Genomic DNA, 17,466 nt, shown 5'->3' with positions numbered 1-17,466 from the left:
TAAGGCTAAAATTAGAACCAAGATGTCTTGTGGCTCCAGGAGTGTGCTACTTGCAAGCATGCAGTGACCACACTGAAAATGCAGAGTTACAGGATAAAGAATCACTACAAACTAAATGGCGTAATAGTGGTAATGATTACTCAGTAACACAAGTGAGCAACAACACATCACGTCGGTGCTCTGGGTGTCGCACTGTCTCCACATCCAGAACTGGATCCGTTTCAAGGGCATGGTGCAGATCTTGAAAGGACTCTTTTAAAGGCCAGGAGTAGGGATTTGGGGATGGGGAGCAAAAGACCTAGCCACAGAGTTCAGACAAGACCTAGACCTACAGCCCCTTAATTCTGTGATCTTGCATAGTGCTGGCTGATCATGTCTTCCACGAGATCACTGAGGGTTTGAGGAAACAATCTCAGCACTGAGCCATTGGTCCATGCAGGTGTTATTTCAAAGTAAGTGTATTGCAACAGGGCTCCCACGTTGATATTGGCTGGATCCTGGAGCATATTAGGCCCCTTTTTGGCAGGGAACTCTTCAGCATATGTATTGAGCAAACATGTTCCTCTCATGCTAGTTTATTTTTTCCCTTCCTTGTGGATTTTGAATTGACCTTTACTTGAAAGCAAACAACCTGAGTCTGGTTCTGCTCTCAGTTATACCAGGGCGACCCAACCAACCTGGTTGCAGCTGCCCCTGCATCACAGGCAGCAGAATTTTGCACCTAGAATTTCAGCTCTCAGGCATGACAATTGACGAAGAGTCCTCATTACAGGTGAGTGCAAGCCACAGAGTTCAGACAAGACCTAGACCCAAACTCCCACAAATTCCAAATTTTCAGACTTCACGCAGGGCCATCTCCGGTCCTCGCCACTAAGCCTTCCCGTCAGTCACTTAACTACCTTTGAAGACTCTAGTTAGTTGCTCTGATTCCTTTAAGGTATTTTAAAAACAAAAACAAAAAAAGCCACCCTCTACTAGTAGAATACTGCAATCAGTACCTGTGGCAAACACAGCCCAGCATGCCCCCTCCTATTGCAGCACCTCTTACCTCAGTTTCTCCCACCTTCTTTGGGCACACTCCAGCCACACCACTTTACAGCATCTAAGCCCTTCTGGGGGCTTCACGTCCTTTACTGAAGTCCAATGAAAATACACACACACAAAAACCCAAACCTTCAGCCTGGCTAGGCTAAGCTGGCTGCCTCTTCCTCACAAGTGCACCTCATTTACTACAGTTTGTCCCCACGCTTGTCTCAGGCTCCTGTCCTTCAACAACCACATTGTCCAGAGACTGACACACTTCCTCCCCTCGCTCAGGGACTCCGACAGGTTACAGCTCCTCAAGGCCCCTGTCTCCAGTCAGGTTGCCAGCTCACCCCTGGAGTAGCCTGTCTGCTCTGCTTCCTCCTTCTCAGCCTTCTTTCAGGCTACTTACCAGACCCTCTCCCAGGTCTTGCTTCCCCTGATGTGGCTCACCCAGCTCTGATGGAAAGGCAGCTAGCCCCTGCTCTCCCCACAGCTGGGCTTTATTTCCAATCAGTCCAGGCCCACCTCCAGGTGGAAGCAGGCAGGTTAATTGATCTCTTAAGCCCATAATAACCCTTTCATACCATGTTCACATCACAGTACTACAGAAATGATAATGCTGCCTACCTGGAAGCTCCGCCTATGTGGGTATTAGCACCAGACTTTCCATAAGCTACCTCTTCAGTCTTCCAGTCAGGAAGAGGTTCATACGAAGTTTCAGGCTGGTTTCTAAAGCTCTCTCTGCAGTGCCTTCACCAGGCCCCTTTTTATATTTGATGGCTGCTCAGCTCGGCTGGAAACAGAGGCTCAAGTAGCTCCTGTGAAATACCATGTGCCTAACAGCTCATGCAGAATCCTTAGACTTGCTTCTTCTAGCACTTCCCAGAACATCCCTATCCATTTGCCTGTTTCTGTGACACGCCCTCCTCCTCCACCCCTCAGGGCAGGTCTGCCATTCACAGAATAGTCTATTTATCTCCACCAACTTCCAGCCTCAGAGGTTCAGACAGCACATAAGGTCATCTGAGATCCAAAGTTCCTTTTAAGTGAGGATGAGCGAAACAGCCATTCAGTGCCAACTGGCATTGCTTTCGGGGGGAGGTTCATTCTAGTAAGAGATTAATAAGAACTGCAACCTTACAGGGGCGGGGGGGGGAACCTTTTAATACCCATCTCCTCCACCCCTGCTTCTACTCTCACCACACATGCCCACCCCCATCCCACCCACCCCTACCTTCCTAACAATTTCCACTGCCTGCTGTGAGAATCTCCTTCACTCGCTCAAGGCTAGGATGTGTTTAGGTTGAATGCCCATTTTGAGACCTGTTTGCTCAGCATTTTCTGAAAAATTAGATCCCCTGGGCACCCAAAATCATGTTAGAAAACCTCAGCTCAAGACTCCATCTCTCAGCCCAGATGGATTCTTTCCAATTCCCCAGCGCTCAGGATTCACGAATACAATTCACTGATGCTTCAGGCCCAGTTCTTCCACCACAGGAGAAGAGTTACACCCCCCCCACACAATCAGCCTCACCACATTCACTTGGATTTTTAACTCTTGAGCAATGCTGGCTCTGATCATACACTCAATATTTGTCTTGCATTAATCACGCTGCCATTAAAAGGCTGTTGCTTGTCCATGACTAGAGCTGCGGTTTGTGACATCCAGAAGAGGTTCTTTGCCTTAGTTACACTGTAAATGTATTTTTAAAAAATGGATTGAATGAGACAATGTAGTCATGACTGTGTTCCTATAAAGGAACAAGTGCTGTTAACATTTCTAATTTACCTCAGGCATAAAATTTAACAGCAACGGTCAAATTTAAACCATTTCTCCGGAACACTCAAAACAGCCCTTGACAGCTCTTTAGGATCTCCCATTCCTTAACCTACCATATGTGACATCAGTGTGAAAAACAGCTCATGCCTCTCAACGGCCCACTTCTTTCAGAACATGGCTACTTACTTGTATGAAAGCTCCAGGAAGCATGAAACCCATGTACAAGTCGGGATTCACATTTATTTTTTTTTTTTATATTAAATTGGTGTTCCTTAGGGCAGTACAAAAACCTCTATAGAATAGATGAGATTTCAGTGGGTGTTTTGAGTGTGCCAGGACAGGACTGTAGGACTGGGCCATCTAAATTTATTCCTGGGATCTCTCTGTTAGGTGACACTAGGATGGTAGCAGAGGCTATGAGTCAGTATGGGCTCAATCCTGCCACGTGCTGAGTATGCCAGCCCCAGGCATGGAATTGGTCATGTGCTTAATATTAAGCACATGCTTAAGTACTTTGTGGATCAGAATCAGCATGCTCAGCATCTGGCAGAATCAAGCCCTACTGGAGTAGCACACCCATGAGAATTAGAAGCTGCTGAATGCAGACGAACACATTGGAAGTTACCTCTATATTCATTACAGCTAAGTCCCATCTCTTCTCTACCTTGAGGAACGCAACAAGCCATGAGTGACTCCACTTCAGCATTGTGCATCTTTACCTAAGGATGACGTACAGAAAAAATTGCAGTGCAAGTGCCTCGGTACTTCCTGCTCCTATCAACAATTTCAAATGCAAATTGAGTGGCAAGATTAATAATTATTCACACAGGAAGACTCAGGGGATTAGCAATCATTTTAGGAACGTGTCAGTTCTTCGTGACTAGTGTGAATCCTTGCAAATGAATAGCACTGTAGATTGCTGACCTAATGTTTGTTGCTGCCCTCCCGAGCGCTCTTGATACCTTTTAGTGTTTCTTCCTCACATTGGGAGAGGGGAAGCCTTTCTGAAGAAAAGAGGAACAATAAGACATTTTACTCTATCAACTTGGGTCGAGGCCGGGACTGTGAATTTTCAGAGACTTGAACAAAAGCTAAGGCAGCATAATTACTTAAGTAGCTCTTCGGAAATTATCAAGGCGAAGGTAGCTCATGCATCCTGAAGGTCGGCCTCCTAGTGCTGGGTTCAGAGTCCATTCACGTCATTGGTCTTTCCGTTGACTCAAATGGGCTTTGGATCATTCCCTTGGTTCTGAGAAGAGTGGATAGACACACTGGTCACATGCTAATGACTCCTTTGCAGAATGAAGCTGATCTTCAGACCAAAGGGATATTGTGCATGATACTTTATGATAGAAGAGGAATAGGGGAAGGGAAGAAGCAAAATAAGGGAGCAGGAAGTAGTTAGGCAGAGAGATTCCTTTACCCAAGTGCCCCAAAGTCTCTGTTATGAAACAAGTGCATTCCTAGTTGAGAGAGGTTTGAGGGAACGCTGTCCATCCTGCAGGCCCTAACTCAAGCAAATAACTCCTTTGGCTTTAGGAGGACTCCTCATAGGAACAACAGCTATTCATGTGAGCCAGGGCTTGCTGGATTGTGCGTTGATGATTTTAAGATCCCAGGTAATAAGAACAGCCTTCCAACTGCAAAAAGAGTAGATGTGGTTTTGGTCCTACTAAAGCATAAACAATAAAAACCTACAGGATGAGCAAAACTGTTGGATTATACTAAACAGGGAAAGCCCTGAGGGTGTTGATGTGACAATGTTGTGACCTGATGGCTCTCTATTACAGTCTGCATTTACAGCAATGATTGAAAATCATGAACAAAAATAAAAAGATTAACATTCCAAATACTTAAGGACTCCAGTGTTCGTGGCATGAAAATACTAATGTTAATGTGTCTTCCCATTATAGATTCTTGCCTGAGACTTTCCTAAAATATTCTAGCAATAGCCCTGAGCAGTTCTTCTGAACGTGTCAGCAAAACTAATAAAAGAAACCAACCCACCTTGTATTGCAACTAGACACAGTGCTGAGAGCTCATCATACAGACCGGGCTCCATTCACTTCAGTAAGAAATTGAAATGTGATCAAAGTTTGTCATTTTGGCATTTAGGTCTCTTAATTCAACTCCTCGCTCCCCAGTTCTGCTCTTCTCCACTTGTTCCCAGACCCTGTAGCACTTGAAGCTGCAGAAAAGCAGCTAATTGGGGTGGTAGTGGGGAACACATTAATCACTTCCAATGGCTGTGACATTGATTAGACTCCACAGAGCTCCACAAAGAACTACTGTTCTGTCATGTATTCATTTGATTTTCCAGCAATCTGAACTTTGCATGTCCAAGCTATACCCCTTTTCCCCAGCTGTCACAAGTTATAGAGACTTGCTCGTCCTCTGTCACCGCTTTTAAATTTGAACCCAACCGTTTTATAGACATTGAAACTGAAAATATGACTGTGGGAGGAACATTACGGTTGCAGGCCAAGCACTCCTGGTTTACGAGATCAACAAAACGCACCCATTAACTTACAGCCTTGTGTTCAGAGTGGAAGCTATTAATATTCTACATACATTTACTGCTGCAAAATGTGGCTTAATCAATACAGTACCTCAGGCAACGTGAACTACTGTAGGCAACGTAAAAGGAGGATTATCAGACCCAGAGATTTTAAAGACCACTGATGGGATATAACTGCTTGGCAGGCCAAAGGTATTTAGAAACTAGCCACAGCATACTGAGGGTGAGACTGAGAGCTAGTCTACATTATACCAGCTACTCTCCTAATTATATCAGTTAGGGGATGTGACTTCTTACCAGTCTAGTTATATGGTATAAGCAGGGGTCGGCAACCTTGCAGAAGTGGTGTGCTGAGTCTTCATTTATTCACTTTCATTTAAGATTTCACGTGCCAGTAATACCTTTTAACGTTTTTTAGAAGGTCTCTCTCTATGTCTATATATTATATAACTAAACTATTACCGTACGTAAACAAGGTTTTCAAAATGTTGAAGAAGCTTCATTTAAAATTAAATTAAAATGCTGATCTTACGCCGCCGGCCCACTCAGCCTGTTGCCAGCCTGGGGTTCTGTTCACCTAGGCCGGCAGCGGGCTGAGCGGGGCCGGGCCCCGAGACGGGCAGCGGGCTGAGCGGGGCCGGGCCCCGAGACGGGCAGCGGGCTGAGCGCCTCAGCCTGCTGCCACTAAGCCCGCTGCCGGTCTGGGGTTCCGTCCACCGGCTCCTCCCAGCCAGGGTCCACATAGAGCTCAGCCCGCTGCCGGTCTGCAGTCCCAGCCCTGTCCACGTAGAGTAGGTACCTACCTTCTCCCTGGTTCTAGCCCATTCTCTTCCTCTCTCTCTTCACTGAGCTGAGGGTGGGAGTGCACTGAGCACAGGGCTGGGGGTGAAGGAGCAGGCTGGGGGTTGGGGTGTAATGTCTGGCCAGGAGCTAGAATGAGGCTCAGAGAATGAGCCCAGAGTTGGGGCAGGAGGTTTGGGTGTGGAGTGCTTACCTGGGCAGCTTCCATTTGGTGCGAGGGGTGCAGGTGGGAATGTTGGGGTGTGCGTGTGTGCAGGAGCTCCCGTTTGGTGCTCAGGGTGGGAGTGGGGATGTTAGGGGTGCAAGAGTCAGGGCATCGGGTAGGGGGGGGCTGGGTATGTGTGGGGGGTGCAGGAGTCAGGACAGGGGGCTGGGGGTGCGTGAGGAGGGTGCAGGAGTCAGGGCAGGGGGCTGGGAATGTGTGGGGAGTGCCAGAGTCAGGGCTGGGGTTGTGGGGGGGAGTCAGGGCATGGGGCTGGGGTGTGTGGAAGTGCAGGGGTGAGGGCAGAGGGCTGGGGGTGTGGGCTTGGGTTGTGGGAGTGCTCCCAGCCCCCTGCCGTGAGCGGCTCCTGGTAGGGGGCTGGAGGGGATATGCCCTGATTGCACCCCCTTCCTCAAGGTCCGTGGAGCAGAGAGCACGAGTGAGCTGCGGCTCCGCTTTTCCCTCTCCCCCTCCATAGCAAGGGCCATCAGCTGATCGGCCGCAAGGAGAGAGAGAAGGAGGGGCAGGAACCCAGCACACTGGGGGAAGAGGTGGGGGGACGGGGAAGCTTGCCTGCCCTGCAAGGAGAGAGCGGGGGGCAGAAAAGAGCGGGCCAGGCCGGTAGCAGCGTGCCATTAAAAATTGGCTCGCGTGCCGTGTTTGGCACACCTGCCATAGGTTGCCGACCCCTGGTATAAGCCCTAGTGTGGAGGTAGTTTCACTGTATAAAGTCACCTGATACTGGTATATCTTATTTCAGTTCCCAAACCAGAATAGAATATACAAGTATAATTGTAGTCACATGGCGGCGGGGCAGGTGAAGAGAGAGAGAGAGAGAGTGTGTAGGTGAAACAGCAAGAGTGTTTAGTGTAGACAAGCTCTTGGAGAATCATCCTAGGAAAGCAGACTTTGCAAGCCCCAAGAGCCACCTATGGGCCATATTCTACACCCATACTAGCCCATCTCCCCATACAGAAGCAGAGGAGTTCTGCTCAAGATGACTGGCTGTGTGACTTCGTGGGGGGCGGGGAGGAGGAAGAAGAGGTATCCAGATAAGAATTCTTAGAAGTTAGTGTTATCATGGCCTGGCACTTTTGAAAACCCACAGCTTTTGGCCTAAATTGGTCCCCTTGCAGCCAGTGACCCGTTGAAGCCATAGACTTCAATGGGAGCAGAGGTAGGTCCATGCCAATCACTTCTGAAAATCCTACCCGTGGCCCAAAGTTCTCTCTGCTAGAATTTCAGAAACCAAAGGGAGCAGAATTTTCACATTAAAGAGACATATCCAGGGACAAGTCCCTGGTCTGGAGCAGAATCTTCCACATCCAAGGCCAATATCTTACTTCCCAGCCGAGAGAGGGACAGGGTGTCTCCAAAATCGTTCCCAATGAAAACTCTGTCAAAATCGATAGGTCTCCATGAAACATTTCAGGTTTAACGAGACAATATATTCCAATGAAAAAAATTGTCAAAAAGGTTCTGACCAGCCTACAGGCCCTCCGCATGGAGGTACTGGATGAAGAGTCCCCTACACGTCCCTCGGAGGAACGTGCCCTTCCAGTCTCCTTCACAGCCCCCAAACTGCCCTCTCTCTTGTAGGGAGGAATAGCAGGAAATACCATCAGGAAACCGCTACAGAGTTTCCCCTATCTCCCTCTCATTGACTTTGCCACAGAAAAATATAACCTGGCCTTTGGTCTTGATGCAAACAAGGCCTCCAGAGACTTCAGTGGGCATTTCACCTGAGGCAATTAACGCTTAGGAAAACACTGAAGGTGAAGCCCTGACACTGCTGGGGTCAATGAAAAGATTTCCATCAATTTCAATGGGGACAGGATTTCTCTGTCAGTTCTTAAAGAAAGTGACAGTCTGTTTTTTTAAATGGACCAGCCTGAAAAGCAAGTGCCATCAGACTGCTTCCTTATATCACCATACAGACAATTCAAATCCTTACTTTCCCTCGCAGCTCTAAAAAGACTTCCTGATAAACAGCTTAATGTAAAGTCGCATTGTCTGAAGAGGGCTTAGAAACAATGCTGGGTATGGTTGCTCTTAAAGACTTTTAGCAGTTCACGATTTAGCATTCCTTGATATTTTCAAATTCAGCCTCAGTTTGAACTGAGATTACTCAGAGCTCAAATGTACTAGAGTGTGAGTAAATCCCATACATTATAGATGCTTTATTTGTACTACGCTCAGTAATGCCCAGCTCAGAAGTAATTATGTGCTGTTCACATGGAGTTTTGTACTCAGAATGGGTTTAGCTAAGTCTTCCCTGAACAGAATGTATTGTTCACGAACCACCTTTTCTATGTCCACATGTGAAGCGCAGAGGCAAATAGACATGGAGGAGAAGAGGGGGTTTAGCAACAATTATGCTCCATTTGGGCAAGATGTACCTAAGCTCTTCTCAATGGCACAGGCAAAAGGATGTTCCTACAGGGCTTTCCCTCGGATCTATTCTTGGACTGATCCCACTTCCTGTAGGGAATCGGGCATTTTAGGCTGGAATTTTTCCTGGAGCTGCACTCAAGCACTTGCGTGAGCGTCAGGAAAGAAGAGGATTCACACAGTAGCTCGCGGAAATCAGACTAAGGGTGTGTCTACACTGTGAGGAGTGATTGTAGCACAGATAGCCCAGGTATGCCTAACTTTCATCTAGGCAACACACGGAACAGCAGCAGCATAGACATGGCAGCTCAGGCTTCAGCCCAGGCTAGCAACCACAGTACATACCCCTAGGGTCCCAGCACACTTCTACTCTGGTTGCAAGCATATGCTGAAGCCTGTGCCGCCAAGTCTACGCGACTATTACCACCCATGCTCGCTAGATTAAAGCAAAGGTTGGTGTAGCTACTGTTAGAATATAGATAGTCAGGCCTGTCTGTAAAGGCCTATAATTAAAAATTTAGGTGTATTCTTATCACTTAGCTAGTTACAGGGGTATAAAAACAGAGTCAAAATCACAGTCTGCCTGTGTATGGGCCTTCTCTCACTGTGACACCTCTGAGGCCTTGTGCTTTAGCTAAGCAAAAACAGAAGCGGCAGGGGCAGCCATAAGCTGGGAAGCGAAGGGTCACATCCTCACATTCCAAACCAGTCACACTGAAATCAGGTAAGCTTAGGCTGTTAAGAAGGCAATCCAGTCTAACACCTCCAGATAAAGAAACAGATCTTAAGATGTTTAAAGAAAACTTAGTTGGATAGCTTTCTGTCTGGCAAGAACTCACTTATCAGTAGTTGTGGTTGTGAAACCCTCATTTCTTTCTTGTTTTGTCCTTATGGTCCCCACTTCTCTATTGTTAATCTGTATGGTCTCTGTCTGCTGTATAATTAATTTTTCTGGGATACGTTAATTAGGATAGTGGGAAATAACTGGTTAGAGAATTATGTTAAAATATGTTAGGATTGGTTAGTTAAATTTCAGTAAAATGATTGTATAAAGTATAGCTGAGAATATGACTATATAAACTGGAGTCAAACAGGAAGTTGGAAAATTGGAATCATGCTTGCTGGAAATTAACCCCAATAAACATCGCACTGTCTGCGCTTATGGTCTTTTGCTGCTTGCTGTCTGCGTGATAGGTTTCAGAGTAGCAGCCGTGTTAGTCTGTATTCGCAAAAAGAAAAGGAGGACTTGTGGCACCTTAGAGACTAACCAATTTATTAGAGCATAAGCTTTCGTGAGCTACAGCTCACTTCCTCAGATGCATATCGTGGAAACTGCAGCAGGCTTTATATATACACAGAGAATATGAAACAATACCTATTCCCACCCCACTGTCCTGCTGAACCTGGGAAGTGGGAGGGTGAAGGGAAGGCCCTCGAACACCTTCAGTCACACCTTTGCTTGCAGCATGGACATTCTTAAAGAGCCACGTCCTGGCATTAAACCACTGGCCATGCTAAAGCAGCGTAAGTGACTTGGCTAGAATTCTTTCCCCGGCAACCTGGGCTGCAGAAGCCCCACTATCCTGACCCTCTCTGGCTCCTGTGCCAATGCAGCCCCACCCTCACCCACTCCTTCCTGCTCCTTTACGGGTGCCCAACGCCTGCGCTCTACATTACGATTACGACTGCCCCTCATATACGAGGGAGGTTCCTTGTGCCGCTTCCCCCACCTGCCCTCTCAGGCATTGGCACCTTCAAACCAGAATTTCTAAGCCCAGATGAGATGGAACCTTGTTCATCGCCTGCCAAGACCCTTGTTCTTAGCTACAGTGCAGCAGCACAGAGTCAAGCCCATCTTGTTCCGCTGCACACAATAAGATAGAAACGCTGCTGCTGGAAGCTTGCACTGGAATATACCTTAGAGACTAACCAATTTATCTGAGCATAAGCTTTCGTGAGCTACAGCTCACTTCATCGGATGCATACCGTGGAAAGTACAGAAGATCTTTTTATACACACAAACCATGAAAAAATGGGTGTTTACCACTACAAAAGGTTTTCTTTCCCCCCACACCTCACTCTCCTGCTGGTAATAGCTTATCTAAAGTGATCACTCTCCTTAAGCTATTAAGGTAAGCTATTACCAGCAGGAGAGTGAGGTGTGGGGGGAAAGAAAACCTTTTGTAGTGGTAAACACCCATTTTTTCATGGTTTGTGTGTATAAAAAGATCTTCTGTACTTTCCACGGTATGCATCCGATGAAGTGAGCTGTAGCTCACGAAAGCTTATGCTCAGATAAATTGGTTAGTCTCTAAGGTGCCACAAGTACTCCTTTTCTTTTTGCGAATACCGACTAACACGGCTGTTACTCTGAAACCTGGAATATACCTGGAGATTTCTAGTGTGTGCACGCACAGCACCACATCCAACCCCCCAGAGCAAAGCGTTGTGCTGAAAAGCCAGCTCCAGAGGAGCCAATAGTTTTGCATTGATGGAATACTTAAAAGAAAACGAAGGAGCACTTTCACTCCAGAGCTAATGAGAAGGCACTATTTGTTGGAGGAGTTCCTCATGAAGGTTATATATACAGGCCAGATTTCTTCCTCCCACTAAATGCCAATTGCGAACAGTTTGGTGAAGTCAAGATCCTCCGAAGTTATCAAATAATGTGTGAAAATCCAAATGGTTCCACCAAACATTCACACTGAGGAGTCACCAATAAAGGGCAACTGCACAAACTTGTGCAATAGAAATTTCCAGAGATCAGTCTTTGTGCACCTACCAACGCCCATCTCGGATTACAGCCCATCCGCCCAGCATCAGAGTGGAGTCAGAAGGAGTGGGACCTAATCAATCCCATTTTTCGATGTGGGGTTGGGTGGGAGCAGCAATGAGTCTTGGGAACGAGAAATATAACAGCCATTTTCAAATGACAGCGGAGAAAGAATGCTCAAAGCTGAGAGACTACAGGTGAGTTCCTAGATTCCTTTGATTTACTGTACCCAGAGAGATTTTCGGGCCCAACCCTGCACTACTGTTTGGCATCACGCATCCCTGGGCCCATCACAAGGTCAGCATTTTGCACAAATGCAAATAACTCCGCAAGATTCAAGGCAAAGAAGAATGAGGCTGCTCACTCTCAGCTGTGCTCACTTACAGCCCACACCTTCACAGCACTGCACCTATTAAAGTTCTGTGCCCACCCACATCTAAAGGCCCCTCCCCCCAGACTAAGGGGAGGAGCCACCAGACCCTGCCTCGCAGCCAGCTGAGGCCTGGCCGGGGGAGGGAAATCGATCTAAGTTACACAACTTCAGCTACGCAAGTTACGCAACTTCAGTGAATAACGTAGCTGAAGTCGACGTACTTAGATCTACTTACCCCGGTGTCTTCACTGCAGTAGGTCGACTGCGGATGCTCCCGCATCGACTCCACCTGTACTTCTCGCTCCAGTTGAATACCGGAGTCGACAGGAGAGCGCTCGGCAGTCGATTTATCGCGTCTTCACGAGACACGATAAATCAACCCCTGCTGGATCAATCGCTCTGGAGGTAAGTAGATGGTGAATGGGGCAGGGGACCAGGGAGGCTCACGGGACAGAGGCCAAATGGTAAGGTCCCAAGACCTGACCTGAGGAGTGGGGGGGGGAGCGCCCTTCTGCAGGATTCATTCAAGAAAAATGCAAGAGGTGGGTGGTAGGGCTGCCCTCACCTCCTGGAGCCCGTGATGGGGGACATGAGGGATACAGAGCCCCATGTGCCAGCCGAGTGCCACAGGGTCCCCCCAGTCCACCCCAGTTGTAATCCAGGAGGTCTCCAAGCCTGGTGGCACCAGCCTTTGGTGCACTGATGGGGACTCCGCCGCCTGCATACCAAGATGGGGGTTGTACAGCAGAGGCTCTGCAGGAGGTTCTCGCCTTCAGTGGCTACCTAGTCGCCAAGACCAGCTTCCAGGCCCTGAGGAGGTCAAGGTGCTGCAGTTGCAGGAGCAAGCCCAGACACATCAGAATAACATCATCACACAAGAACAGTTATAGGTCTCAACATGCTACCTGCTCTTATTGCTTTTCCTTTCTGGAAATTGACCGGAAAAGCTAAAGGACTTTCAATATACACACACACACACACACACACACACACACATTACCTTCCACTCAATATCCTTATTTAAAAGGATTTCTTTAGCTCCTGGCTTAGACCACCAATAACAGTTAGAAAGGATCTCACTTGGAGTGTAGGGCTGGTCTCTCCTTGCTCATTTGTACATGACAGTCTCACTTTCTCCTTAATGAGAGCTAGGTGCAAGCTGCAGACAGGGAGGGACTCAGAGAAGCAGAGAAATCAGCCTGGAGACTACAGCTCCTCCTGTGCACAGAGAAGCCAGTCTGAAAGGGGAGGGGATAGGAGATAAGTAAAACTCCCAAGGCGTTACTCCTACCCAGGGCTCCACTGATTTTCTACCCACTAGCATCCCACCCGGGACCTTCCAGTTCCGAAAAGGTAGAAAAATGCAGAAGAGAGACTATTTTTGTTCACTTACAAGTAACTTCTCACTGTCTCCTTAACCTCTCTCCAGCCAGACACTTGTTTTACGCAGGTTTAGCTCAGTCAGATTAGATAGCCCAAAATCTAGATAATATCAGAAGCCTCAGCACCCCCGAGCTTCCCCACAGCTAACTTTGGAGGAGAACTTGACTCCTTGCAAGCCAACATCTTCCCAACTTCACCCCCTGCCTCAGGTCTGGCATTAGCCAAGTTAGTCACACCAGTCAGCAGAAGCCTCCTCCCAGGCTTAGCTGCTCCTATAGTTCCTATCTCAGGTCTGCTTAGCCCACCCACTAGACCCTCTCAAGAGAGTGCCTCTCCCTACTTCCTTCATTTCCAGGTAGAGAAACGAGCCACCTGCTTTCAAGTTTAAGGTGTTTCAAGACGATACTGCTAGCCTATTACACCCACATTTTATCATTGCTTATAAATTAAAGTCCCTTTCAAAGTGCTTATAGTGACAGTGCTCCTGTGAACACACACATACAGGGCCTGATCCAAAGCCAATGAACTTCAATGGGAGCCTTTCCATGGGTTTCCAGGGCACCTTTATTGTCCTTTCCTCGCTCCTTCCCTCTTAGAGCCTTGTCTTGCATTCCAATGAGTTCAGATCGAGCGTTGGGTTTCCAAGGAACGCAGGCTCAGAGTCGAGAAGGAAAGCCACAGCATAACGCACCCAGTGCATGCCAATCGCTCCTACAAAGGAATTCTGTGCACCTTAATTTTTTAAGAAGCTAAGAGCAAACGGGACAATTTGATGCTGCAAAGCAGAACTGAAAGAATGAGTTCCCCTTAGAAAGCGTTGGAAGTCAAGGTTTTCCTAGACATTGTAACATGAGGTATCAGTTCTGGCCCACTGAACACTTGTTAGGTTAGCCCACACACTACACAGAGGTTTTATGTTTTAGGATTTACCCATTGAAACACACTGATTTCTAGGCTTTCTATTGGCCAGGTATCCTACTTCACATCATCAAATGGGGTCCCTATTGGAAGCATCAATAGTGACAGGCCGCATGGGCCGCATGCACATAGGGCCCAATGCAAAGCCTATGGGATTCAATGGGAGTCTTTTCAATGACTTCAACAGGCTTTGGATTACGCCCCAGTGAAGAAGCACCGACAGGTGTTAGCCCACCTGATTAGTGATTTTGGATGGCCCAATTTCCACATACACACTGGAGATACCTTAAAGGGGCCTGATTTCCAGAAGGTTGTGGGGTCAACATTTTGAAAGCCAGGCCCCTTTAAGGCATCTCCAATGTCACCCTCTCCCCCCAAAAATCACTGCTCACTTTTGAAAACCCTGGCTGAGTCTTCTTTGCCTGTTTATTTAGCACCATAACTGTGCTAAATAACTAGCCTCTCAGTAGTTATTTAGGCTTCCCTTGGAGATATGAATGTTCTCAAGTGTTTCTTTTATTAAGGGGCCTGATCCTGAAAGGTTCCATGTACCTGCAGCTCCCATACTTACCGGGATTAGATCCTTTGCTGTTATAACTAACCGGGGGGGAGAGAGGGGAGGTTATTTTAAGCCACCCACCCTCTGGTCTTTAAACTATGATTTGAGGACTTCAATAGCTCAGACGTAGGTGAGAGGTTTTTCACAGGAGTGGGTGGGTGAGATTCTGTGGCCTGCGTTGTGCAGGAGGTCGGACTAGATGATCATAATGGTCCCTTCTGACCTTAATGTCTATGAGTCTATGATCCATCTTGACTCCACGAGCCACTTGCAGAAAGAACGAACTGATCTGTGTGGTCACCAGCAGCTGCCTTTAGAGCGCAGCTCAAGCCCTGCAGCCCTTCTTGGAGGATTCAGAAGGAAGTGGGAGAACTGTAACTAACCCAGAATAGAAAGCGCAGGCGTTGAGCAGAGACTCTGGTTTTTTAATTGAAATAACGGCACTCTTGAGGGATGGCCATGTGCTACGTGGGGCAGGGATCTATTTATAGGGGAGATGCCAGGAGATTCCCCACCCGCCTGAACCGCCTGTTTCCTCGAGCGTTCAATAACTTCCCAGCTGGTGAACGTTTTCCTTTCTGGGGTTTGCAGCAGCATTTGATTAACATATTGCCATGCACTATTTCCCTTGGGCAGCAGCTTCCAGGCTTGTGGTGCTGCTACCTAAATCACTAGGGATACAGTAATGGATCAGGGCCCTGAGCCAAAGCCCACTGAAGTCAATGCAAAAATTCATTGACTACAGTGGGCTTTGGATCAGGCCCCAGATGAACATCACTAGAGGAGATGGTAAAGATGCCTCCAATATACAATATATAAACAGGCACATATCCTCTGCCCCATTCGTAATGCGCACATTTATAACATCGCACATGAAACATACATTCCATTTTCTTTGTGCTATTCTTACAAAGGAAAACCAGAGGGGGGAAAGAAGGAACAAGGGGAAAAGCCAGCATAACAGAGGTGCCTTTTTCCAGACACTTTCCCCCTCTCTTTCAGCCTCACAGACAGACTTTAGAACAAACTTTGCTGAGAGCCCATCTCCAGTCATGCCCCTAATCAATGGCATTATCTAAGGCAGAAATCAATGTTCTTCAATCCTCAGAGCCGCAGATTTATTGGCAGCATCAGTCACCAGTTTACTAACTTCACTATTCAACTCTCCCCACTTTTTTTTGGGGGGGGGGCGGAGAAAAGATTAGTGTGGATCACAGGAGAGCAAATCACAAGTGTCCACAAGGGGGTTGTTTTTCGTGCTTTGGGTTTGACTTGCTGGTCCACATATGGGGCGGGGGGGAGGGAAGAACTTTTCCTCTCTCTTTTTGGAAAGGTTTAGATCGGCATTAATAGCCTCGACAGCAGTGAGGGGAACAGTCCCTCCCTTAAGTGACAGAGGCAAACCAAAGCCATTATTGTGAGGAGGGAGAGGTCTTTTTTAAATTAAAAGGCTTCTAAAGCAATTTTGCAGCGGCGGGGGGGAAGGGGGAGATGTATTATCCCCTTAGAAACAAAACGACTCCCGCCACCTGCTCCCAAAGTTTGAAGGGACCGTTTCACTAATGCGGGGGGGGGGGGAACGATTCAAAAGAGGCTCTTCCCCCCCCCAAAAAAAATAATAACAACCCCATGCAATTGTGGAGAGGCCAGGACACCCCAGCATAAGTGCATGCAGCTTACCTACTTCTGCACAGCGCAGCAAGGAGTTGGCCAGGGAGCTCACAAGTTCAATTCCATGCCCGGGAGCTTTTGGTTCCCCTTCTAACAAGCCGAAATCGCTTCAGGCGCCCACCCCGGAGGAAACCGTGCCTACCACCCCACCCCCCCCCCCTTCCCCCAGCTCGCTCGAGAAAGTCCTTGGCTTGGTGCTGGAGGGCAGCTTCCTGCACCAGCCAGGGCAAGGGCAGGACCTGATGAAGAACTTCCCCAGCCCCAGCAAATGCCTGGAGTTGCGGCTTCCCTTGATTTCACGCCAGGCAGCGGGGCTGCCTCCGAGGCTGCCGCTTACACGGTCCTGGCGCGGGCTGCGGCCGGGGCTCGGGTTAGCAGCACATCCAGCAGGCGCCTCGTCCCCTCGACAGCCGCAAACCCAGCGGGGCAGCTTCCCCTTCGGGGAGAGAGAGAGAGACGCAAAAGGGGCGGGCGGCTGGTTCCCTAGTTAAGCCAGTGCAGCCATCGCCCAGAGGCAGGACCCCGCAGTCAGGGCGGGGGGGGGGGGGGGCGTTTACACTGGGAAGCCTCTTCACGGCCCTGCCCGGACTTGCTGCCAGAAACCCACTGAGCCGGAGAGCAGCTCTCCTGGGTGGCTCTGTTCCCATCGCACTCCTGGATCCTCCCCAAGAGCGACTCCAGCCCCACTCACCCCTACCCTGGCTGTGCCATCTCTCCAGCCGGCCGCCTGCCCACGGGAAGAGGCAGAAACCAAGTCACCCCGCGGTGCCTAGGCTGCCCCCTTGGATCTGGCAGTTCAGGTGAGGAGCGAGAGGCGTCCAGCCCAGCAATCCTGGGTTTAAACAGCTCTTCCCCAAGCAAAAGTGTCATTTCACTTACTTACCTTCCTGGGTTCGGGAAGTGCGAGGCGGCAGCGCCGTCTAGCGGCCAAGGGAGAGATCGCCCGCTTCTGGACCTGGAGTCAGGCTCAGCTGAGGTCGCCGCTTCCCCGACCCTCCCCATTGGGTGCCATGTAATCTTGCAAGCCTGCTCTTCACTCAGCGTTAAAGCCCTTGCGTGTTAAATAAACAC

General features: G+C 48.5%; 1 protein-coding gene across 5 annotated transcripts in view; it reads right to left on the bottom strand.

The window, feature by feature from the left end:
* The window catches only part of IL1RAPL2 (interleukin 1 receptor accessory protein like 2), a 550,497-nt gene extending 533,260 nt beyond the window's left edge, over positions 1-17,237 (bottom strand). For 2 of the 5 annotated variants that reach the window (XM_073358323.2, XM_073358329.2), the window contains exon 1: positions 17,087-17,237. The gene's annotated coding sequence lies outside the window, so the exon portion shown is untranslated. Of the gene's footprint in view, positions 1-16,404; positions 16,486-16,732; positions 16,945-17,086 lie in introns of those variants that run through there. The other 3 variants (XM_073358325.2, XM_073358324.2, XM_073358326.2) reach the window with 3 other exon arrangements.
* Between the last annotated feature and the right edge of the window lie 229 nt (positions 17,238-17,466).

Source organism: Lepidochelys kempii, chromosome 9, assembly GCF_965140285.1.
Source record: "Lepidochelys kempii isolate rLepKem1 chromosome 9, rLepKem1.hap1, whole genome shotgun sequence".
Classification (NCBI taxonomy): Eukaryota; Metazoa; Chordata; order Testudines; family Cheloniidae; genus Lepidochelys; species Lepidochelys kempii.
This window is presented reverse-complemented; position numbering and strand designations above follow the sequence as displayed.